Below are 14450 nucleotides of genomic sequence, written 5' to 3'. Positions count from 1 at the left end.
CAAAATACCATCCTGAAATTACTTTAAGACTCTAGTATTAACTCATAACATCAGAGTGGCAATTTCAGATCACAAGAGCTTTCCAGACACAGAAACGAAACTACAGCTGTGAACTGGAACAAAATGCAAAAACAAACGAGGACTAAAGTCCAACTTAGCTGGGAGTTGTCTAGCAGCAGGAACATGCACAGAAAGGCTTCTGATTACAATGTTGACCGGCATGGAAGTGACAGAGGAGCAAGGTTAAATAGCGACTCCCACATCCTGATGGAAACAGGTGAACAGAGGGGATGATGCACACCAGTTCAATTCCACCAGTGGCCACCGGGGGAGCCCAAAATCCAATTTCACAACAGTACCCCCCCCCCTCAAGGAGGGGGCACCGAACCCTCACCAGAACCACCAGGGCGATCAGGATGAGCCCTATGAAAGGCACGGACCAGATCGGAGGCATGAACATCAGAGGCAGTCACCCAAGAATTATCCTCCTGACCGTATCCCTTCCATTTGACCAGATACTGGAGTTTCCGTCTGGAAACACGGGAGTCCAAGATTTTTTCCACAACGTACTCCAACTCGCCCTCAACCAACACCGGAGCAGGAGGCTCAACGGAAGGCACAACCGGTACCTCATACCTGCGCAACAATGACCGATGAAAAACATTATGAATAGAAAAAGATGCAGGGAGGTCCAAACGGAAGGACACAGGGTTAAGAATCTCCAATATCTTGTACGGGCCGATGAACCGAGGCTTAAACTTAGGAGAAGAAACCCTCATAGGGACAAAACGAGAAGACAACCACACCAAGTCCCCAACACAAAGCCGAGGACCAACCCGACGCCGGCGGTTGGCAAAAAGCTGAGTCTTCTCCTGGGACAACTTCAAATTGTCCACTACCTGCCCCCAAATCTGATGCAACCTCTCCACCACAGCATCCACTCCAGGACAATCCGAAGATTCCACCTGACCAGAAGAAAATCGAGGATGAAACCCCGAATTACAGAAAAAAGGAGACACCAAGGTGGCAGAGCTGGCCCGATTATTGAGGGCAAACTCCGCTAAAGGCAAAAAAGCAACCCAATCATCCTGATCTGCAGACACAAAACACCTCAAATATGTCTCCAAGGTCTGATTCCTCCACTCGGTCTGGCCATTTGTCTGAGGATGGAAAGCAGACGAGAAAGACAAATCTATGCCCATCCTAGCACAGAATGCTCGCCAAAATCTAGACACGAATTGGGTTCCTCTGTCAGAAACGATATTCTCCGGAATACCATGCAAACGGACCACATTTTGAAAAAACAGAGGAACCAACTCGGAAGAAGAAGGCAACTTAGGCAGGGGAACCAAATGGACCATCTTAGAGAAACGGTCACACACCACCCAGATGACAGACATCTTCTGAGAAACAGGAAGATCCGAAATAAAATCCATAGAGATGTGCGTCCAGGGCCTCTTCGGGATAGGCAAGGGCAACAACAATCCACTAGCCCGAGAACAACAAGGCTTGGCCCGAGCACAAACGTCACAAGACTGCACAAAGCCTCGCACATCTCGAGACAGGGAAGGCCACCAGAAGGACCTTGCCACCAAATCCCTGGTACCAAAGATTCCAGGATGACCTGTCAACGCAGAAGAATGAACCTCAGAAATGACTTTACTGGTCCAGTCATCAGGAACAAACAGTCTACCAGGTGGGCAACGATCAGGTCTATCCGCCTGAAACTCCTGCAAGGCCCGCCGCAGGTCTGGAGAAACGGCAGACAATATCACTCCATCCTTAAGGATACCTGTAGGTTCAGAGTTACCAGGGGAGTCAGGCTCAAAACTCCTAGAAAGGGCATCCGCCTTAACATTCTTAGAACCCGGCAGGTAGGACACCACAAAATTAAACCGAGAGAAAAACAACGACCAGCGCGCCTGTCTAGGATTCAGGCGTCTGGCGGACTCAAGATAAATTAGATTTTTGTGGTCAGTCAATACCACCACCTGATGTCTAGCCCCCTCAAGCCAATGACGCCACTCCTCAAAAGCCCACTTCATGGCCAAAAGCTCCCGATTCCCAACATCATAATTCCGCTCGGTGGGCGAAAATTTACGCGAGAAAAAGGCACAAGGTCTCATCACGGAACAATCGGAACTTCTCTGCGACAAAACTGCCCCAGCTCCGATTTCAGAAGCGTCGACCTCAACCTGAAAAGGAAGAGCAACATCAGGCTGACGCAACACAGGGGCGGAAGAAAAGCGGCGCTTAAGCTCCCGAAAGGCCTCCACAGCAGCAGGGGACCAATCAGCAACATCAGCACCCTTCTTAGTCAAATCAGTCAATGGTTTAACAACATCAGAAAAACCAGCAATAAATCGACGATAAAAGTTAGCAAAGCCCAAAAATTTCTGAAGACTCTTAAGAGAAGAGGGTTGCGTCCAATCACAAATAGCCTGAACCTTGACAGGATCCATCTCGATGGAAGAGGGGGAAAAAATATATCCCAAAAAGGAAATCTTTTGAACCCCAAAAACGCACTTAGAACCCTTCACACACAAGGAATTAGACCGCAAAACCTGAAAAACCCTCCTGACCTGCTGGACATGAGAGTCCCAGTCATCCGAAAAAATCAAAATATCATCCAGATACACAATCATAAATTTATCCAAATAATCATGGAAAATGTCATGCATAAAGGACTGAAAGACTGAAGGGGCATTTGAAAGACCAAAAGGCATCACCAAATACTCAAAGTGGCCCTCGGGCGTATTAAATGCGGTCTTCCACTCATCCCCCTGCTTAATTCGCACCAAATTATACGCCCCACGGAGATCTATCTTAGAGAACCACTTGGCCCCCTTTATGCGAGCAAACAAATCAGTCAGCAGTGGCAACGGATATTGATATTTAACCGTGATTTTATTCAAAAGCCGATAATCAATACACGGTCTCAAAGAGCCATCTTTCTTAGCCACAAAGAAAAAAACGGCTCCTAAGGGAGATGACGAAGGACGAATATGTCCCTTTTCCAGGGACTCCTTTATATATTCTCGCATAGCAGCATGTTCAGGCACAGACAGATTAAATAAACGACCCTTAGGGTATTTACTACCCGGAATCAAATCTATGGCACAATCGCACTCCCGGTGCGGAGGTAATGAACAAAGCTTAGGTTCTTCAAAAACGTCACGATATTCAGTCAAGAATTCAGGAATCTCAGAGGGAATAGATGATGAAATGGAAACCACAGGTACGTCCCCATGCGTCCCCTTACATCCCCAGCTTAACACAGACATAGCTTTCCAGTCAAGGACTGGGTTATGAGATTGCAGCCATGGCAATCCAAGCACCAACACATCATGTAGTTTATACAGCACAAGAAAGCGAATAATCTCCTGATGATCCGGATTAATCCGCATAGTTACTTGTGTCCAGTATTGTGGTTTATTACTAGCCAATGGGGTGGAGTCAATCCCCTTCAGGGGTATAGGAGTTTCAAGAGGCTCCAAATCATACCCACAGCGTTTGGCAAAGGACCAATCCATAAGACTCAAAGCGGCGCCAGAGTCGACATAGGCATCCGCGGTAATAGATGATAAAGAACAAATCAGGGTCACAGATAGAATAAACTTAGACTGTAAAGTGCCAATTGAAACAGACTTATCAAGCTTCTTAGTACGCTTAGAGCATGCTGATATAACATGAGTTGAATCACCGCAATAGAAGCACAACCCATTTTTTCGTCTTAAATTCTGCCGTTCACTTCTGGACAGAATTCTATCACATTGCATATTCTCTGGCGTCTTCTCAGTAGACACCGCCAAATGGTGCACAGGTTTGCGCTCCCGCAGACGCCTATCGATCTGGATAGCCATTGTCATGGACTCATTCAGACCCGCAGGCACAGGGAACCCCACCATAACATCCTTAATGGCATCAGAGAGACCCTCTCTGAAATTCGCCGCCAGGGCGCACTCATTCCACTGAGTAAGCACAGCCCATTTACGGAATTTCTGGCAGTATATTTCAGCTTCGTCTTGCCCCTGAGATAGGGACATCAAGGCCTTTTCCGCCTGAAGCTCTAACTGAGGTTCCTCATAAAGCAACCCCAAGGCCAGAAAAAACGCATCCACATTGAGCAACGCAGGATCCCCTGGAGCCAATGCAAAAGCCCAATCCTGAGGGTCGCCCCGGAGCAAGGAAATCACAATCCTGACCTGCTGAGCAGGATCTCCAGCAGAGCGAGATTTCAGGGACAAAAACAACTTGCAATTATTTTTGAAATTTTGAAAGCAAGATCTATTCCCCGAGAAAAATTCAGGCAAAGGAATTCTAGGTTCAGATATAGGAACATGAACAACAAAATCTTGTAAATTTTGAACTTTCGTGGTGAGATTATTCAAACCTGCAGCTAAACTCTGAATATCCATTTTAAACAGGTGAACACAGAGCCATTCCAGGATTAGAAGGAGAGAGAGAGAGAGAGAAAGGCTGCAATATAGGCAGACTTGCAAGAGATTCAATTACAAGCACACTCAGAACTGAAGGGAAGGGAAAAAAAAAAAAATCTTCAGCAGACTTCTCTTTTCTCTCCTTTCTCTGTCAATTAATTTAACCCTTGGAGGCCGGTCAAACTGTTATGGTTCTCAATGGCAAGAGAACATAGCCCAGCAAACATGAGTACTAGCTCTTGGAAGGATGGAAACTAAACTGACCATGAACTAAACCTGCCGCACAACTAACAGTAGCCGGGTAGCGTTGCCTACGTTTTTATCCCTAGACGCCCAGCGCCGGCCGGAGGACTAACTAATCCTGGCAGAGGAAAATATAGTCCTGGCTCACCTCTAGAGAAATTTCCCCGATAGGCAGACAGAGGCCCCCACATATATTGGCGGTGATTTTAGATGAAATGACAAACGTAGTATGAAAAAAGGTTTAGCAAAATTGAGGTCCGCTTACTAGATAGCAGGAAGACAGAAAGGGCACTTTCATGGTCAGCTGAAAACCCTATCAAAATACCATCCTGAAATTACTTTAAGACTCTAGTATTAACTCATAACATCAGAGTGGCAATTTCAGATCACAAGAGCTTTCCAGACACAGAAACGAAACTACAGCTGTGAACTGGAACAAAATGCAAAAACAAACGAGGACTAAAGTCCAACTTAGCTGGGAGTTGTCTAGCAGCAGGAACATGCACAGAAAGGCTTCTGATTACAATGTTGAAAGGCATGGAAGTGACAGAGGAGCAAGGTTAAATAGCGACTCCCACATCCTGATGGAAACAGGTGAACAGAGGGGATGATGCACACCAGTTCAATTCCACCAGTGGCCACCGGGGGAGCCCAAAATCCAATTTCACAACACTAAGCGCAGGGCCGCGCTTAGTAACCCGATGTTTACCCTGGTTACCAGCGTTAACGTAAAAAAAACAAACAGTACATACTTACATTCCGGTGTCTGTCCCCGGCGTTCTGCTTCTCTCCACTGTGTAAGCGCCATAGCCGGAAAGCAGAGCGGTGACGTCACCGCGTCACCGCTGTGCTCGCTTTCCGGCCGGCAGGCGCTCACAGTGCAGAGAAGCTGAGACGCCGGGGACAGACACCGGAATGTAAGTATGTACTGTTTGTTTTTTTTACGTTTACGCTTGTAACCAGGGTAAACATCGGGTTACTAAGCGCGGCCCTGCGCTTAGTTACCCGATGTTTACCCTGGTTACAAGCGAACACATCGCTGGATCGCTGTCACACACAACGATCCAGCGATGTCAGCGGGTGATCAAGCGACGAAAGAAAGTTCCAAACGATCTGCTACGACGTACGATTCTCAGCAGGGTCCCTGATCGCTGCTGCGTGTCAGACACTGCGATATCGTAACGATATCGCTAGAACGTCACGAATCGTACCGTCGTAGCGATGGAAATTTCACTGTGTGACGGTACCCTAAGAGTGGTCCAACATCAACGATTACTTCAAGAGAAGGGCAAATAATAGAATGTGAGGAACCAAAGGTAACATCTAATTAGCTAAAAGCCTAACATTTGCTAATGATCACGAGTCCATCATCAGAAGGACACTGAACAACAATGGTGTGCATACCAGGATTGCAAGGAGAAAGCCACTGCTTTCCAAAAACGTGCATTAGTGCCATTCTACAGTTTACTAAGGATGACCTAGACAAGCCATAAGGCTACTAGAACAATATTTGTGGATGGATGTAACCAAAAAATAACTTTTTGGTTTAAATTAGAAGTGTTATGTTTGGAAAGAAAAGCGCTACATTACAGCATTAAATCCTCATACGTAAAATAAAATGGTGGTAGTATAATAATAATAATAATTTTTATTTATATAGCGCCAACGTATTCCGCAGCGCTTTACAACTTATAGAGGGGACTTGTACAGACAATAGACATTACAGCATAACAGAAATCACAGTTCAAAACAGATACCAGGAGGAATGAGGGCCCTGCTCGCAAGCTTACAAACTATGAGGAAAAGGGGAGACACGAGAGGTGGATGGTAACAATTGCTTTAGTTATTTGGACCAGCCATAGTGTAAGGCTCGGGTGTTCATGTAAAGCTGCATGAACCAGTTAACAGCCTAAGTATGTAACAGTATCATGGAATTGGCATGTTCTTCTGCATTAGGACCAGGACAGCGGCCATTATTACTGGAACAATTAATTCTGAATTATGCCAGAAGACTTTAAAGGAAAATTTCAGGACATCTGTCCAAGAGCTAAATCTTAACCCCTTAACCCCCAAGGGTGGTTTGCACGTTAATGACCGAGCCTATTTTTACAATTCTGACCACAGTCCCTTTATGAGGTTAGAACTCTGGAACGCTTCAATGGATCTTGGCGATTCTGACATTGTTTTCTCGTGACATATTGTACTTCATGATAGTGGTAAAAAAATTTTGATATAACTTGCGTTTATTTGTGTAAAAAATGGAAATTTGGCAAAAATGTAGAAAATTTTGAAATTTTCAAACTTTGAATTTTTATGCCCTTAAAACAGATAAATATGTCACACAATATAGTTACTAAATAACATTTCCGACAAGTCTACTTTACATCAGAACAATTTTGGAAACATTTTTTTTTGTTAGGAAGTTATAAGGGTTAAAAGTTGACAAGCGATTTCTCATTTTTACAACAAAATTTACAAAACCATTTTTTTTAGGGACCACCTCACATTTGAAGTCACATTTAGGGGTCTATATGGCAGAAAATACCCAAAAGTTGCAACACCATTCTAAAAACTGCACCCCTCAAGCTGATCAAAACCACATTCAAGAAGTTTATTAACCCTTCAGGTGCTTCACAGGAGCAGAAGCAACGTGGAAGGAAAAAATGAACATTTTACTTTTTAGTCACGAAAATGATCTTTTAGCAACAATTTTTTTTATTTTCCCAAGTGTAACAGGAGAAATTGACCCTAAAATTTGTTGTTGACCTTGATGTATGAGGAGACGTTGACTCTAAACGTACTTGTCTCGGGATCCTCACATGGTTTTGAGGACCAAGACGGGACCCTCTTTCTATTCTCCTCACCTACACTAAGCTATAGGTCAGTTCCCTTTCCACACCTAACTCCCACATATAATTTATAATACATGATGATAATAATGGTGTGTAACTGCTATCCTCTGGGATCCATCGTAGGACCTCCTAACATTTGGCGTGAGCCATACACATACATATAATTTTCCTGCATAGCAGCGAGGTATGATTTATATATTTTTTCACATTTTTTTCTTAATTTTTCGGATTTTTCCTATCCCTCTCCTTTTCCCGTTTCCTTTTCCCATCCCTCACCGATTCTGCACAATATTGTTGTATTAGTTTCAATGTGTCCACCATATGATTTTGTCTCAAATACATTGATTGCACATTGTTTATTTAAATTTCTGCAGTATACAGAGGAAGGTCATTGCTATTGACCGAAACGTTTATATACGAGTGACTGCCAATAAAATCCTTTCATTTGACGAGTTGAGTGCCAAAATTTATCATATTTATTGTCTGGTGTGGGAACCTTCTTTTGAGCACCACTACAGTTGTGCCACGATATACTTTAACGCATTAAATGGCATGACGTACTATCCCGTCCCTGGAAATTAAGTTCCAGGTCACCTCGACGGGATAGTACGTCATATAGGATTAAGGGGTTAAGAGAATGTGGCTCACAAAGTAAGGCAACCACCCAAAGCCACAAGTCTTGCTACAAAAGAATGGTCAAAGAAGCATATATTTAAAGTTCTGGAATGACCAAGTCACAGTCTTGACCTTAATCTTATAAAAAAAACATTGCGGAAATACCTGAAGCGAGCTGTTCATGGGAGAAAACTCAGAAACGTGACAGAGTTGAAGCTGTTGGAATAAGCTAAAATTCCCCAAAGCCAATGTGCTGCAGGACTAATCAACAATTACCGGAAACGCAGTTGCTGCATAACGAGGTCACACCAGATACAGAAAAAAATACTTTTGTCACTTACAGTCACATAGTTACAGATATGGGATCATTTTCTTAATTTTAAAAAAATACAAAGTTTAGTATTTTTTAATCATCTTTGATTTGGTTCTCTTTATCTACTGTACTTTTAGGACTTGTTGGAATAGCTGATGTCATTTTAGGTCAACATCATGTAAAAATCTGAAATTCTACACTAAATAAAAAAAAAACATTTACTTGAATACGTCGAAAACAATTACAGTAATTAATGACGGAGTGGGACAAATTTTGCTTGTTTTACCAGACTAATGCGAGTGGCTGAAAATGAGAAATACATTTACATAATGCCTAATCGTAGTCACAGTATTTCAGGAGGATCAACTATATATGTACATGCCGTAAAAGAAGAAAAGTGTTGAATGTAAAAAAAAAACATGAAAAGAACAATGGCTACTACAACTGTGCAAAGTGCCCTAAGTAGTTGACAGGAGTTGGGTTGTGGTTGGCTCTTGTACCTGCTACTAGATTGTTTTTCAAAATTCTATTATTCAAAGAACATAAAATAAACCACAATCTAGTGATAAGGGAAATAAACAATCATAATACTAATTTATTATGAGACGTCTATATGATGCAGACAGCGTCAGACTGGAGCACCTTGGACCCACCAGAGAAAATCATTCTTGGGGCCCACTATGTAGCTACATAGAAATAAATACAAGACCACCAATTGTGTGGTAAAACACGCTAATATCAGAGTATAATATAAGGTAGTACACGTCTTAATTATGTATCGGGGTTGGGGTAGCCCTCCTCATAGAATATAAAGTAGCCCCCTCATATAATACAATGTAGCCCCCACATAGAATATAATGTAGCCCCCCTCATAGAATATAATGCAGCCCCCTTCATAGAATATAATGTAGCCTCCCCTCATAGAATATAATGCAGCCCCTCTCATAGAATATAATGCAGCCCCCCTCATAGGGTTTAATGCAGCCCCCCACAAAATATAATGCAACCCCCTCATAAGGTATAATGCAACCCCCCATAGAATATAATGTAGCCCCCTCATAGGGTATAATGCAGCCCTCCTCATATAGTATAATGCAGCCCCTCCACAAAATATAATGTAGCCCCCTCAGAGTATAATGCAAACCCCTCATAAGATATAATGCAGCACCCCATAGAAAATACTGTAGCCCCTTCCCCTCATATAGTATAATGTAGCCCCCCAGAATATAATGTAGCCACCTGAGAGAATATTGCAGCCCCCAAACAGAAGATAATGCAGCCCCCATAGAATATAATGTAGCCCCCTCGTAAAGAATAACGCAGCCCCCCTCATATAGTATAATGCAGCCCCCCTCATAGAGTATAATGCAGCCCCCCACCTCCATCATTGTTCTCCCCCTCCACCCAATCATTGTCCTTTCCACCACCTCCATCATTGCCTCCTGCCCCACCACCATCAATGTCATTTCCACCACTACCATCATTGTCCTTTCCACCACAACCATCATTGCCTTCTCCCCCACCATGCCATCATTGCCCTTTTCACCACCTCTACCATTGGTTTCTCCCCCACCACTCCCATCATTGCCCTCTCCATCTCCTCTATCATTGCCTCCCCCCTCCACCACCATCATTGTCCTTTCCACCACATTATATCAAGCCCAACATACGTAAATTGTTCCTTGTGATCATACACAGTAGGACTAGCCATACTGCTCTTTTCTTTGTCACTATGTCCTTTATGACTGCCTTGGCAAGTCATCTATGAGAGATATCCTAGAATCAGTAGTGCGCTAAACTCTCACTCTGGAAGTGCACACAAGCAGCCTTCATCCCCACCCTAGCAATCTATGGCCCGTTCTTTAACAAGATTCAATATATCAAATGTACCATTGTCTTCATATGTGTCATTCATCAGTAAGGGCTCATTCAGATGTCAGTGATTTTTCATTGGAGCTTGTATGCGAAAAACCAGGAGAGGAACATAAAGAGGAAGACTATAATTGAAAGATTCACACCTATTCTGTGTTTTGGAGACACTCCTGGTTTTGGCATACAAACACTGATGAAAAATCTCTGACGTCTGAATGAGCCCTAATAGCCACAGTGCCCCCATATGTGCAAGTCGTCAGTAATAGCAACAATGTGCCAGTTGCACTGCCCTCATTAGTGAAAGAACCTATCCCAATTTTTCTGAACTTTACTAGATGTACATGAGTTCAAGTCCTAGTGGAGTCCTGATCACAGGAGAAAAAGTAAATATATAAAGAAAGTCATCTTTTTATAATTGGTCATTATTATTTTTACTACTATTATAGGAAAAAAAATATTTGCATTCACCTCAGTATACAGGGACCATAGAAATACATTGTTATATATCCAATGTATCTCTATGGATATGTATATTGTGTTACTGGGTTCAGTGCCTGCAATAGAGGTCAAGATTACCAAATGGGGGTTGGAGGGCTATGTGGGGGTACATATGCAGGACTATGTACCCCCTATCTGGGGGTGGGTACATATGGGGGTTGAAGGGCTATGTGGGGGTACAGATGCAGGACTATGTGGGGGGTACATATGGGGGGGTTGCAGGGAAATGTGGGGCGTACATATGTGGGGGTTGCAGGGAAATGGAGGGTACATATGTGGGGGTTGCAGGGCTATGTGGGTGGGGGCTACATATGGGGGTTGCAGGGCTATGTGGGGGAGCAACATATGGGCGTTGTAGGGCAATGTGGGGGGCTACATATGGGGGTTGACGGGCTATGTGGGGGTACATATGCAGGGCTATGTGGGGAGTACATATCTGAGAGTTGCAGGGGTATGTGGGGGTACATATGGGGGTTGCAGGACTATGTGGGGGTACAGATGCAGGGCTATATATGGGGGTACATAGGCAGGACTATATGAAGGGTACATATGGGTTATTCAGCTGTCTGACAGCGTCCTGGTGCTGTCCAGTTTTTATTTTTCCCATAAAGTAGAATAGATGTATTCACACATTGTTACAACCATAGATCTGGTAGTGAGATCCCTGTAACTCAGAACAGGTCTTAATCTGATCCTATCGGCTGATCAGACTCACTCAGGTCTATGGGGATCCGTGACACACAGATACAGATCGGAGACTTCACATTTGCTTCCGTTTTTCATCACGGATTTGTTGCTTAGTGATATTATTATTATTATTTATTTATATAGCACCATTAATTCCATAGTGATAAAGTCGTGATCTTCCAAAGGTTTTTATTGCCTTGGAAACATGGACTCCTCCACACACAGAAGCAAATAGGTACAACTAGGAGGACACCTGAGGAAACATTGGTCTGTTTCTCTTGGATCTTATCTCTCACAATGGATGTGTGAATGTGACCTTGGGGCTCATGCAGAGGAGCATATAAGGTATGTGCACACGTCAGGATTTCGTGCAGAAATTTCCTGAAGAAAACCGGAAATTTTCTGCAAGAAATCCGCAATTTTTTTTTGCGTTTTTTTCCTGGTTTTTCGCGGTTTTTTTAGCATTTTGCAAGCGAAATTAGCTTGCAGAATGCTAAAGTTTTCCAAGCGATCTGTAGCATCGCTTGGAAAACTGACTGACAGGTTGGTCACACTTGTCAAACATAGTGTTTGACAAGTGTGACCAACTTTTTACTATAGATGCAGCCTATGCAGCATCAATAGTAAAAGATAGAATGTTTAAAAATAATTAAAAAAATTTAAAAAATGGTTATACTCACCTGCAGACAGCCGATCTCCTCAGCGGCGTCCGTTCCTATAGATGGTGTGTGTGTGCAGGACCTTCGATGACGTCGCGGTCACGTGAGCGGTCACATGAGCGGTCGCGCGACCAATCACAAGACCGCGACGTCATCGCAGGTCCTTCACACACACTATCTATAGGAACGGAAGCGGCAGCATGCACTGCTGAGAGGCGGGAAGACATCGAAGGTGAGTATATCACTATTTTTTATTTTAATTTTTTTTTTTTACCAATTATATGGTGCCCAGTCCGTGGAGGAGAGTCTCCTCTCCTCCACCCTGGGTACCAACCGCACATGATCTGCTTACTTCCCACATGGTGTGCACAGCCACATGCGGAAAGTAAGCAGATCAATGCATTCCTAGGTGTGCGGAGTCACCGCAATTCCGCAAATTTAATGAACATGTTGCTTTTTTTTCCGCGATGCGATTTTTTCGCGGAAAAAAATGCAACATTTGCACAAGAAATGCGGAATACACTGTAAATAATAGGAGGCATATGTAAGCGTTTTTTTCGCGATTTTATCACGTTTTTATAGCGAAAAACCGCGAAAAAACCGCAAAAAATGCTGTACGTGTGCACATGGCCTTACAGTGGTCTTTTGCTCTCTTGATTTGTAATCACATTGCACACGGACAGTGCACTGATCAATGTTATGCATTAGGGCTGTTCAGTTGAATGATTTTTTTTCGCTCAGACTGTCCATGAGAATAAAATGTCAGCAGGCACTACTGTCTACTGAGTCTCGGAGGAGACTCACACATTGAAGTCTTTTGGTGCGAGATAAAAATCTTTTCCCGCATGGAAAACTGGGAAATTGTATGTGATCATGGACATGTTTTAAAGTAGTTGTATAAAAGCAGATCGCACACGGACATAAAAAATGGACACATGGATGGCGCAAAGATTAAAATCCGATGAAAATAATAAAATTGTCCAAGTTTTCTGGATGAAACCCAGGTGATTTCTCAAACGCTTGCCTTTTAGACTGTCAGCCGAACCAGGTGATACCGACGTGTTTGGCCGACATTAGTCTGGTGTGTATGGGGGACTTTAACTAATATCTAAAGATATGGGCACTTTAGTCTGACTTATCAGTAGGGGGCGTCATGACTTAGAGTGCCTAGGGCAGCATGAACACCAAATACAGCCCTGGTCATGGGTCTTATATAGACCTGATGACGCTATGCGGCCAGCCAATAACAGTAATGCCACAACCAAGATGGCTCTGAAGCATCTTCATTGGCAGTCTACAAAGTGCCAAACATGCAGGGCGAGAACTCGAGCTTCCGTTCGAGCATTCAGAAAATACGCGCCGAGTAACGAGCATCTTGAGCACCCTGATGCTCGAGTGGGTAGCGAACAGTGACAAGCACACTCGCTCATCTCTATTTAGCAGTTGTGGTGCAGTGACCAGTGTTACAGCCTGGGGGCGCTGCGTGTGCACTTCAAGATGCACTTGGAGGCATAGTTGTGATGAGACAAAGTCCGGCAGAATTGTAGATGGCCGGTATGTGTCGCAGAGGAGGACACTCTGTGCTGTCAGTCTGAAGATTATGTTGTGGTCTGGGACCTGTAGTCCCACATGTAAATGTGTAAGTTCTAATGGGAGACTGGCAGGGCTAGTTATGAGAGATGGGAGGGTCAAACTAGCCACACACACCAACTCTTCTCCCACCCAGGGGAGTGGTTACAGGTATGTAATGTGACCAGGGTGTGGGTCACATGGTTCCTGTGTTTGGATCTGAATGGTCCAAGTGCAAGGCCCTGGAAGCCTGTCTTGGAAATCCTGGGAATTCCTGAATAGCACATGGTTGGGCTTTGGCACTGAGTGGCCTGTGTGCTGTAGGTCCTGGATGGTCAGTGTTGGAGTCTCCTGGGAGTGGAGACGTCCTGGAAGTACCTAGAGACCGTGGACCTGGACGGTCAGTGTTGGAGGCTCCAGGGAGCGGAGACGTCCTGGAAGCGCTGTGAGACCGTCGACCTGGACAGTCTGTGTTGAGGACCTGGGACTGACGTGAAGTCAGCGTGAGGAGTGGAACTCCTGAAAGGTAACCCCGGACAAGGGGAGTGTAATATATGGCAGATAAGTTTATCTGCTGCATGAACAGACTGGTGGTCGTGATAAGTTCATGGATATAATGAAATAGACTGTATGTCATGTGGTTTATGAAGTTTAATAAACCGGATTAGACTGTGTTTTGTAAGAAAACCGAGCCTGTATGCTT

Source organism: Ranitomeya variabilis, chromosome 2, assembly GCF_051348905.1.
Source record: "Ranitomeya variabilis isolate aRanVar5 chromosome 2, aRanVar5.hap1, whole genome shotgun sequence".
Lineage (NCBI taxonomy): Eukaryota > Metazoa > Chordata > Amphibia > Anura > Dendrobatidae > Ranitomeya > Ranitomeya variabilis.
The sequence above is the reverse complement of the archived record's forward strand: the minus strand, read 5'-3'. Positions refer to the sequence as shown.